The 10,017-nt window shown below is 47.1% G+C and overlaps 1 pseudogene; it reads left to right on the forward strand.

Annotated features, from left to right (window-relative positions):
- Nucleotides 1-350: 350 nt before the first annotated feature.
- LOC103090452 (60S ribosomal protein L30 pseudogene) lies at nucleotides 351-698 on the forward strand (annotated as a pseudogene).
- The last annotated feature ends 9,319 nt before the right edge of the window (nucleotides 699-10,017 follow it).

Genomic DNA, 10,017 nt, shown 5'->3' on the forward strand with positions numbered 1-10,017 from the left:
CTTTCAGTTTTTTGAGGAACCTCCATACTGTTCTCCATAGTGGCTGTATCAATTTACATTCCCACCGGCAGTGCAAGAGGGTTCCCTTTTCTCCACACCCTCTCCAGTATTTATTGTTTGTAGATTTTTTGATGTTGGCCATTCTGACAGGTGTGAGGTGAGACCTCATTGTAGCTTTGATTTGCATTTCTCTAATGATTAGTAATGTTGAGCATCCTTTCATGTGTTTGTTGGCAATCTGTGTATCTTCTTGGGAGAGATGTCTATCAAGATAAATATGGCCCTTTCTCGCTCTCGGCCATCTTGGCGGCTGCAGTGTGCTGGGGGTGTCCCGCACCTAAGGCAGGAAGATGGTGGCCGCAAAGAAGATGAAAATGTCACTGGAGTCAATCAACTCTAGGCTCCAAGTGGTTATGAAAAGTGGAAAGTACATGCTGGGGTACAAGCAGACTCTGAAAATAATCCAACACAGCAAAACAAAACTGGTCATCCTTGCCAACAGCTGCCCAGCCTTGAGGAAATCTGAAATAGAGTATTATGCCATGTTGGCCAAAACTGGTGTCCATCACTACAGTGGCAATAATATTGAATTGGGCACAACATGTGGAAAGTACTACAGAGTATGCACACTTGCTATCATTGATCCAGGTGATTCTGATATCATTAGAAGCATGCCCGAACAGGCTGGTGAAAAGTAAATCACGCACAATTTTTCTTTAATAAAACTGGCTGGAGCTTGTTTTTTTTTAAAAAAAAGATAAATATGTTTTTCAAAGGGACATAATAAAATATGCGTGTGTCTACTCATTTGAGCAGAAGGAATACAGTAAGAATAATTATGCCATTGGCCAAAACTGGTGTCCATCACTACAGTGGCAATAATATTGAATTGGGCACAACATGTGGAAAGTACTACAGAGTATGCACACTTGCTATCATTGATCCAGGTGATTCTGATATCATTAGAAGCATGCCCGAACAGGCTGGTGAAAAGTAAATCACGCACAATTTTTCTTTAATAAAACTGGCTGGAGCTTGTTTTTTTTTAAAAAAAAGATAAATATGTTTTTCAAAGGGACATAATAAAATATGCGTGTGTCTACTCATTTGAGCAGAAGGAATACAGTAAGAATAAACCAGAAGCTGATGGGATTGGTTATCTCCAGGAGGTGGGTGTGAACAAGGCAGAAAGAAAGGGAAACGAAGACAGGGTGGAGAAGAGAAAGACCATTGGAATTTCTCTGACGTTTTGTGTAGCTCTGACTCATAGAGCTATGACAATATTTCACATACCCCAAAGCTGGCTAAATAAATAGATGCAACCGGGATGCAGGGGGAACACCCAAAGTTATTCAAACAGTAACAGATGAACCCAACAGTATGACAAATGAATAACATCCACCACACTGAAGGCAATAGGGAAGAAAACAACTAACTGAAGCAACTTTAGGAAACAATTATTTTGACTGGCTCTAGACATTTACATTCCTACCAACAGTGCACAAGGGTTCCCTTTTCTCTACACCCTCACCGACACTTTTATTTTGTTGTTTTTTTGATCATAGCCATTCTGACAGATGTGAGGTGACATCTCAGTGTGGTTTTGATTTTCATTTCCCTGATGATTAGTGCTGTTGAGCATCTATCTGTATGTCTTTTTTTGGAAAAATGTCTTTTCAGATCCTGTACCCTTTTTTTTTTTTTTTTTAGTTTTTTTTTATTTGGCTGATTATTTGGCTGAACTGGGTCTTAGTTGCAGCACATGGGATCTTTCGTTGCTATGCGCAGGCTTCTCTCTAGTTGTGGCGCGTGGGCTCTGTAGGTTGTGGTACACGGGCTCTAGCTGAAGCGTGTGAGCTCAGTAGTTGTGACGCGCGGGCTTCGTTGCCCTGTGGCATGTGGGATCTTAGTTCCCGGACGAGAGATCGAACCCACATCCCCTGCATTGGGATGCAGATTCTTAACCACTGGACCACCAGGGAAGTCCCGGGTTGTTTGTTTGTTTTTTGACGTTGAGTTGTATGAGTTCTTTGTATATTTTAGATATTAAACCCTTATAAGATATATCATTTGCAAATATCTTCTCTCATTCAGTAGGCTGTGTTTTTGTTTTGTTGATAGTTTCCTTCAATGTACAAAAGCTTTTTAGTCTGATGTAGTGTTTGTTCTTGTTCTGTGAAAAATGCCTTTGGCATTTTGATAGGGATTGCATTGAATCTGTAGATTGCCTTCGGTAGTTTGGTCATTTAAACAATATTAATTCTTTCAATCCATGAGCACAATCTGTCTTTCCATCTACTGTATTTGTGTCATCTTATAGTTTCCCAAGTACAAGTCTTTTGTCTCCTTAGTTAGATTTATTCCTAGGTATTTTACTCTTTCTGATGCAATTATAAATGGGATTGTGTTCTTAATTTCTCTTTCTGATAGTTTGTTATTAGTATATAGAAATATAACAGATTTCTGTATATTAATTTTGTATCCTGCAACTTCATTGAATTCATTGATGAGTTCTAGTGGTCTTTTGGTGGCATCTTTAGGATTTTCTTTGTATAGTATCATGTCATCTGCAAATAGTGACAGTTTTATTTCTTTCTTTCCAATTTGAATTCCTTTTATTTCTCTTTCTTGTCTGATTGCGGTGGCTAGGACCTCCAACACTATGTTGAATAAAAGTGGCAGAGTTCTTTCTCTTTGCATTTCAAATTTGGGATGTTTCCACTGACATATTTTCAAGCTCACTGCTTCTTTCTTTGGCTATGTCTAGTCTACTAATGAGCCTATCAAAAACATTCTTCATTTTTGTTACAGTGTTTTCGATTTCTAGCATTTCCCTGTGATTCTTAGAATTTCTACCTCTGCTTACATTATCTGTCTGTTCTCGCATGTTGTCTACTTTTTCCATTAGTCCCCTTAACGTATTAATCATAGTTGTTTCAAATTCTTTATCTGACAATTCCAAACTCTGTATCATATCTGAGTCTTATTCTGATGCATGCTTTGTCTCTTCATACTATGTTTTTTCTTGTCTTTTAGCAGGGCTTGTAATTTTTGGTTGAAAGCTGGCCATGAGGTGTCTGGTACTAGGAACTGAGGTAATCAGGCTTAGTGTGAGGTTTTATGTTAACCTGGCTAAGAGCTGGGCTGTTAATGTTTGCTGCAGCTATGGGTGCCACAGGCTTCAGTTTCTTCTAGCTCCTGGTTGTCTTTTCTCCTATTGTCTTTGGGTTTCCCTAAGAATTCTTTCTTAAATAACATCTTTGTCTTGCAGCTCTATAAACTCTAGTTATTATACCTGTTGACGTGTGTTATGGAGTTGGGGAGGGGAAGCATGCTATAGACTTAAGATTAAATCCCAACTGTTTCATTTTTGTAGTGGTTCTGAGTGCCTGTGCTGTGACCTTCTTAACTCCCCACCCCCATGTGATACAGAAATCTGCCCTTTACCCAGATCAGATAAGACTGTGGTAAAGCAGTTTTCCTTGGGGGCATACCTTTGTTACAGACAAAGATCTGGGTGTGTTTGGAAATGGTTACCCTTCCTCTGCCCGCTCCAGAAGCAAGAGGAGATTTTTGTCCCGTTTTCACGGTGAGAACCCGGTGGGCTCCTGGAGATAAAACCCACACACATTTTATCTAGGAGTTTTAAACTCTCAACCCAGTCCACACTGAGCCTCCAGCAATCCATCAATTACTATCAGAAGAGTTTCTGCCCATTATGGCTCCGGAGGCTCCCCCAGGAGGCTAATCATGTTGTGATTCTGTTTTTTTCTCCTTTTTCTCCAGTTTTTGGGGGTGGGATTTGCCCTGTGAACTCAATTCTCTGACGGATCTAAGATTTGCAGTTTCTCCAGCTTGGTCTTCCTGTAAGGATGGAAATGATGCCTCCTAAGGTCTTTTTCTTTTCTTTTTAAAAATATTTATTTGGCTGCACTAGTCTTCGTTGCAGCATGCGGTCTTCTTCTATTTTTTTTAATTAATTAATTAATTTTATTTATTTTTGGCTGCATTGGGTCTTTGTTGCTGTGCACAGGCTTTCTCTAGTTGCAGTGATGCGATTGTGGTGGTGCGCAGGCCTCTCATTGCGATGGCCTCTCCTGCTACAGAGCATGGGCTCTAGGGTGTGCAGGCTTCAGCAGTTGTGGCATGCATGCCCAGTAGCTGTGGCTCGCAGGCTCTAGAGCATAGGCTCAGTAGTTGTGGCACACGGGCTTAGTTGCTCCGCTGCATGTGGGATCCTCCCGGGCCAAGGCTTGAATCCCTGTCCCCTGAATTGGCAGGCAGATTCCCAACTACTGCGCCCCCAGGGAAGCCCCATGTGGTCTTCTTAGTTGCGACATGCAGGCTCTTAGCTGTGGCATGCAGACTCTTAGTTGTGGCATGCGGGATCTAGTTCCCTGATCACAGGGATTGAACCTGGGCCCCCTGCATTGGGAGCGCGGAATCTTAGCCGCACTGGACCACCAGGGAAGTCCTCTCCTGAGGTCTCCACACGTTGGAGTTGGAACTGAACGGCTGTGTGTATATATGTAATTTTTACAAAACACTTCAAACATGTCATCCTAAACATTTTTGGTTATTGTTATTTGCAAACTGACAGACTCCTGCCTTTGAGGCACTCACAGTTTGGAAGGGGGTGGCAGAAGAGCCTGTCATTAATTTTGGAAAATTCTCAGCCATTCTTACTTCCAAAATCTCTTCTCCTTCAGGGATTTCCATTACACATGTGTTACACCTTTTGTAATTGTCCCACGGTTTTTGGATATTCTGTTCCCTTCTTTTTCCCATTCTTTTCTCTCTTTGCATGTTCAGTTTGGGACATAAGTAATGACATCAGTAAATAAATGATATAAATAGTGCGGAGCGCTGAGAAGTGCCCCAAGAATGTTTACAGGGGAACCTGCCCCATCAAGGCGGAGGCTGGGTCAGCATAGCCAGCACTGCAGCAATGACAGTTCAGCTGGGGTCTGAAGCGTGCTCGGGCAGAGAAGGGGGGCACAGAGGAAGGACGGAGGGGGACAAACTTGAGGAGGGAGGAGGCCCCGGCTTTTCCAGCTCTCCCTACCCAATGCTTTGTTCTCTGTCCTTTACTACCTCCTTATTATTATTTTTTAATAAATTTATTTATTTTCATTTATTTATTTTTGGCTGCACTGGGTCTTTGTTGCTGCGCGTGGGCTTTCTCTAGTTGCGGCGAGCAGGGGTTACTCTTCGTTGCGGTGCGCGGGCTTCTCATTGTGGTGTCTTCTCTTGTGGAGCACAGGCTCTAGGCACACGGGCTTCAGTAGTTGCAGCACGCAGGCTCAGTAGTTGTGGCGCACGGGCTTAGTTGCTCCGTGGCATGTGGGATCTTCCCGGATCGGGGCTCGAACCCGTGTTCCCTGCATTGGCAGGCGAATTCTTAACCACTGCGCCACCAGGGAAGTCCTCTATTTTGGCTCACGGGCCCGGCCACTCCGCGGCATGCGGGATCCTCCCGGATCGGGGCACGAACCCATGTTCCCTGCCTCGGCAGGCGGATTCTTAACCACTGCGCCACCAGGGAAGCCCTACTACCTCCTTATTTAGTCATCCTCACCTTCAGCTTGCTTCCTCAGCTGTCCTGCGCTCACCTGGGCTGTTGATTCACAGTGGAGATGCTGTCTCCTCCGTGCGGAGCCAGTGCGGGGCTGGAGAGTGGGGTCTGACTACCCTCTTCCTCTCTTCTCTGAATAAAGCCTCTCGAGACCAATTAGTGATGCCCAGTCAGTGATGCTGGGAGTAGAAAGCTGCCAGGAGAGCTCTGGTCCCCGGGGTTCTGCCACCACCAGCCTTGAGCAAGGCAGGTGAAGGTCAGAGCAGCACCCTGTTTGCCGCTGTGTGTTCTTGCGTGTGTTAAGCACTCTTCTTTGATAGCATATCTTGTGAGATAAGCATTTTTATCCCCACTTTACAGACAAGAAAATGAGGTGCGGGGAGGGTGTGTGTGTGTGTGTGCTCATTTGGCCCATCTCCAGGCAGCTAGAAAGATACAGGGCTGGGATTCAAACCCAATGTCCTAACTTTAAGTCTGAGCTCCCTCCCCTTTACCCCCATCAGGGCTGGGCATGCCCAGTGTGAGAGGAGCCATGCTCTCTGTGGCCTCAGCTGCCAGCATCTGCCCCCAGATGCACAGGCAGATGCTGTGGGGATATCGTAGCAGGCTCGTTGGAAACTTGGCTTGGAGCCTCCATTGTCTCAGCAGCTTGTAATCTGGCCCTGGGCAGGGGGCTACGGGTGGAGGCCACTTTTCATGGGAACTCAAGCAAGGAGAGAGTGTGAACCATCAGACTGGGACCCAGGCCAAGAGACCAAAAAGAAAGCTGGGGTCTTGGCCAGCACTCCAGGCCCACGGGAGCCTCCAGCTGGGTGGAGCCACGCGGGCTGGGCCAGATGTGGGCGGGGAAATTGGCAGAGTTGCTGGCGGCTCTTTGTCTGCAGGGGAGAGAGAAAAAGCAAACTGATGGGACAAACCAGCTGACAAAGTGCTGCCATCCAGGGAAACAGGGGCCTCTGGTCACCCAGGGAAGGAACCCAATCCATTAGGAGGGAGCAGAGAGACTTCTTCGGGGAGGGGACCCCAGTGATGAGCAGAGGTTGGTCAGGACGAGAAGGGAACTTGGCCTTTCTGGTTGGGGGAGCAGCAGGTAAGAAGAGCCTCTTGATGAGGAAATGTCTGACCCAGCTGGGCAGTTCAAGGTCAAACAGTTCAGTCTGTCCTGAATGTCAGATGTGAAATACAGCACAGCAAGAAATGAGGTTGGGGTGTGGAAGGGGTACAGATGCCAGATATTACATGGGATATACGTACACTTGAAAAAGAAAAAATAAAATAAATAAAGATTGTTTATCTGAAATTCAAATTTAACTGGACATCCTGTATTTTTATTTGCTGAATCTGGCAACTCCAGCCTTGGGGGCTATTTGGACTTAATACCTAAGTCGTGGGGAGCCATTAGAGACTTTTCAGAAGGATGATGTGGTGAAATTTGCATTTTAACAGGAGATGGTGGAATGCAGGGGGCAGGGAGATCAGTTAAGAAAAGCTTTAGGGATGAAGAGTGGGTGGGCAGAGAGGGATTTATTAAAGAGGTAAAGTCAGTGGGCCTTGGTGAGCAATTGAGTGTGCAAATTGAGAAAACTGGAGAGTCAAGGATGACACCTTTAGTTCTGGGCAACTAAACAGATGATGGTGGCCTTTCCTAGGAAGTGAGGCACGTTTGGGAGGAGGGAGAAGCCAAGGCCGGCTTTCAACGTGAGGACATCCAGGAAGAGAGGTCCAGGAGACGGCTGGTGATAGAGTCCAGGTGAGAGGCCAGGGCTGGAAGTCAGCACTTGGAAGAGAGCGGCTTTTGGAGCAAAACCACTGAGACGATGGGAATGGAAGAGGTGCTCAGGGAAAGCCTATGGGGTGAGAAGGAAAGGAGGCTGAGAAGGGAACCCTGAGAAATAATAATTGTTTAGAGGAAGCAGAAGGAAGAGAAGCCAGCAGACTAGATCCAGAGGCTGCACAGAGGTTTGGAGAAACACAGGAAGGGTCTTTGTGACACCGTGCCCCGCCCCCCTCCCCCGGAAGCTAAGGCAGGACAGAGATGAAAGAGAACAAATCTGGAAGTACCAAACATTACCAAGACATCAAGTCATGTGAGAACAGAAAGTGGTCCTATGGATCTGGTCCTACAGACCTGATGGTGGGTGTTTCAGGGGAGGGTTGGGGGCAGAAGCCAGGTGGGAAGGGATGAGGAGGGAGTGGGAGGTAGGACTTTGACTGAGAGCCACTTGGACATGGTATTGAGCCAAGCATCTGTCCCCTGTCCCTCCTCAGGCCCCACCAAACTGACAGCGAAGGGGAAAGGCAGGTATATACCAGCCCATGATGACAAAGAAGCTGGGAGAGGAGGCATGAGCAGAAAAGATTTCAACAAACCTTTGGAAGATGGGACGCTAACAGAGAAGTAACACGGAAATTCGTGGCTACAACCTGACGTGCCCGCAGAGGAGAGGAGGGGGAACCAGCCAGTTGGTCCTGAACATCCCGGAGCCCCGGGTCATGGAGGGACCAGGTCTGGTGGCAAGCTTGGACACAGAACAGGTGTTCCTCAGGTCTTATAGGTATAGATGACTTCACCCACAGGCATAAGAATGTTAGTTTCTTCGTGGAGGAACTGCAAAGGCTTGCAAATATCAGGCACAGCAGAGAATAAGACTGAGACAGGGATTAAGGGATATGCATCCTGAGTGATGGGACTTCTAGCCCTCTTCCCCTGTCCTGCTCCTAGAATGCCAACAGCTGGAAGTATTCCTTCATGCCCTACCTCCAAGCAAGCAACTGAAGGAATTTTCTCTGGAACTATGAAGTCCCAAATGATGGACCTCCGCTGATGATGATGACCTGGAGGCCAGGACACCAGTAGGAGCAGGTTGATGCAAGAGTCCAGGTAACAAGGGATGGGACCTGGGCTGGGGTATCCTCAGCGGGAAGAGGCGGGATGGATTCTGGAGGTATTTAGGAGGCAAACTTTGGGAGGGGAGGAGGTGGTGGGCTGACTTCTCGTGAGAGGGACTTGTGGGAATGGAGGGGCCATTTCCCAACACAGGAAGCATCTTCAGCAAGCAGGATCCTCAGGGGACAGCCCAAGGAAGGGAACTTCCGTGACAGGGGGCATGTTGCAATTTCTGGGGCAGAGAGGAGAACAGAGGATGAAGCTAAACTGCCATGAACTGGACTTGGTTGAGAAGCCTGACTCCCTGAGGCTGGCTGAGAGAGGCATCCTTCATCTTGGAGAGTGGGGAGTCAGAGTCAGTACTGTGGGTGTGGCAGCAACAGAAACCAAAGACTCTGATGCCCGCCCACGGTCAGCTGGGAGGACGGGGACTGTGCTGGAATCAGGTGGCCTCTTCTGTTGAAAATGACACAAAACCCAGACTACCTTAAACAAAAAAAATGGCTTACATCATGGATAGATCTGGCTTCAGGCATAAATGGATTCAGGACTCAAACAATGTCGCTGGCCCCTGCCTGCTCACCTGGGTTGGCTCCGTTCTCCAGCTGCCTGGGCGTGACCCCCAGCAGCTCCCATCACCTCAACACCAAGTCCAATGGAAGGCACAGTGCTCTTCCTCTATATCTCAAATCAAAGTCCTGGGATTGAGATCTGTTGGCCCCGATGAGCCTGACATGGGGTCAATCCCTGAACTGATCGACATGGCGGGAATCATGGAAAGCACTGTTGGGCTTAGACTAGGTGATGGGTTTCACCCCCAAGACGGGAGGTAGAGTTTGCTACTGTGAAACACGTGGGTAGGGACACAAGGTCCCCCAAAGCCAAATCAGGATACTATTGCCCCAAGAAAAGAGAGGATGCTGCACAGCAAAAGTAACTGATGTCTAGATCTGTCACTGGGTCCTGATGCTGGGCACCTCTGGATTCTGGGGACCCCTGATTTTAGACCCTCAATACATGTTGGTGGGCTGGATGGATGGAAAGATGGATGGATGAACAAGCCATCCTTCCAGCTTGCTGGGAGAATAAATTATTTCCTCCTCTGTGTCTCCCTCTTTATTTACCTTTACCACTAGCCTCGCGCAAAATCCTATCTTTGTTTCATTCATTGCAGTATCCCTAGTACCCAGCACAGGCCCTGGTACCGAGTAAGGGCTCAAAGAACATTTGAATGAATGAATGAATAAACTACAGGCAGAGCTCCCTGTTTGGCCACTTATCCTCTGAGCCTCAGTTTCCCCATCTGCGGCCAGTGGGTGCTGCTCTGACCATGACAGAGTAGCCACGCCAGGCAGCCACATCATGTACGGTGGCTCGATGAACAGAATACCGAATGTGGACATCACCCATCCCAGCAGAAGCAGCCTCTCACGCTGATCACCAGCTTTGCATGACAATCCTAGCCCTGACATGGAAGCAGTTAACTGCCCTCCTAAAAGGCAGGAAAACGTCAGCTGCACCCCTCCCCCTCCCTGCATTCCTGCCCTCCCCTGCT

Source organism: Lipotes vexillifer, unplaced genomic scaffold (assembly GCF_000442215.2).
Source record: "Lipotes vexillifer unplaced genomic scaffold, Lipotes_vexillifer_v1.1 scaffold1285, whole genome shotgun sequence".
NCBI lineage: Eukaryota > Metazoa > Chordata > Mammalia > Artiodactyla > Lipotidae > Lipotes > Lipotes vexillifer.